The following is a 1,198-nucleotide window of genomic DNA, read 5'->3' as shown; positions in this document are numbered from 1 at the left end:
AGCTCATACGCTTATATGCAAATGAACCCAAAAACTATTGTATAGAGTCTATGCCCATATCTTCCCTCTAGTCTTTTGTTTGGGGTTACCTGCTCATGGAAAGACACAGCACGCTAAGGCAGTGTGGCGTTCCCTGGGGTAGAGCCACAGCAGTGCAGCGAGACGAATACACAAACGAAGGCAAAGCTCATTAGTCATGAAAGAACAAAGTGCCAGACCTAATTTAGCTGCTTTTGTGTCTTTGAAGTTATTGATGATGCAGTGCGGAGAGGGAGAGATCTACATGGAAGGGATAGCACCACTGTGCAGCAAGTAGCCGCATCAAATGACAGAGAGAGGAGGAAGATGGTTGTCTTACCGGACAAAATGGAGGGGAAACACAGATAGGTAGGTAGAGATTTGTATTCAGGTGAAGACACCTTCGTTTTAAAAGCGTAATGAATGTGTGTTAAAATATATATTTTGGTGGAGTATCAGTGAGCTGTAAAAATAAATAGAGAGATTCTTACACTCTGTATATATAAGCTCACAGCCATTTATTATTGGGTAAAACACCAACGTTTCGGCATCACTGGGCCTTCTTCATGGTCACCCAGTTGATTCGCTGATAGTCAGCACCTCCACACAAAATAATTGTGCTCCAGCGCCAGCTTTTTATTAGAGCATCAGTGAGTTATGGAGAATCGATGACATGAATGCTACTCTCTATTGGACGAAGAAGCATGTTAACTGAAATGCCATGTTCATTAAAAGTATTTGATGTATGTACACACAATAAGTTACTGTCTAGAAATGCATTTAGTAGGAATTAGTTCCTTGGGTACAGATATTGTTCTTTAGGAATGTCTTAGACAATGGAAGATAAGGAGAAGTCATAGAAAGCACAGCCCCTGAGGCACCAAAACGTGTCAACATGACCCCTCATTGGAATGACTATTCATAAGGAGAATTAACATATCACTTTTTGGACCCTTAGAACTAAAGCCTTAAGGGGCACTTTAACACTGCATGATTAGCTCCTAAGGTGAATGTGTGTTCTATGAAGTTTTCTTTTTGTTATATGATAATAGGGATATTTTTGTATTATATCCAGTGTCTTCCAGAGTCTTTCAGTGGAAAAGTATATTTCATCATCTGTTTATTGACCTGTCTAATCTAACTGTTAGAACATAAACACACACACACACACGCACGCACA

General features: G+C 40.1%; 1 protein-coding gene across 1 annotated transcript in view; it reads left to right on the top strand.

Moving 5' to 3' along the window:
* The first annotated feature begins 286 nt into the window (after positions 1-286).
* LOC124034842 (pistil-specific extensin-like protein) overlaps positions 287-1,198 on the top strand; it is a 106,821-nt gene continuing 105,909 nt past the window's right edge. The window contains exon 1 of the mRNA XM_046348264.1: positions 287-387. The gene's annotated coding sequence lies outside the window, so the exon portion shown is untranslated. The remainder of the gene's footprint in view (positions 388-1,198) is intronic.

Source organism: Oncorhynchus gorbuscha, linkage group LG05 (genome assembly GCF_021184085.1).
Source record: "Oncorhynchus gorbuscha isolate QuinsamMale2020 ecotype Even-year linkage group LG05, OgorEven_v1.0, whole genome shotgun sequence".
In the NCBI taxonomy this organism is placed as follows: domain Eukaryota; kingdom Metazoa; phylum Chordata; class Actinopteri; order Salmoniformes; family Salmonidae; genus Oncorhynchus; species Oncorhynchus gorbuscha.
Note: the sequence above shows the minus strand (reverse complement) of the source record. Positions and strands in the feature narration are given on the sequence as shown.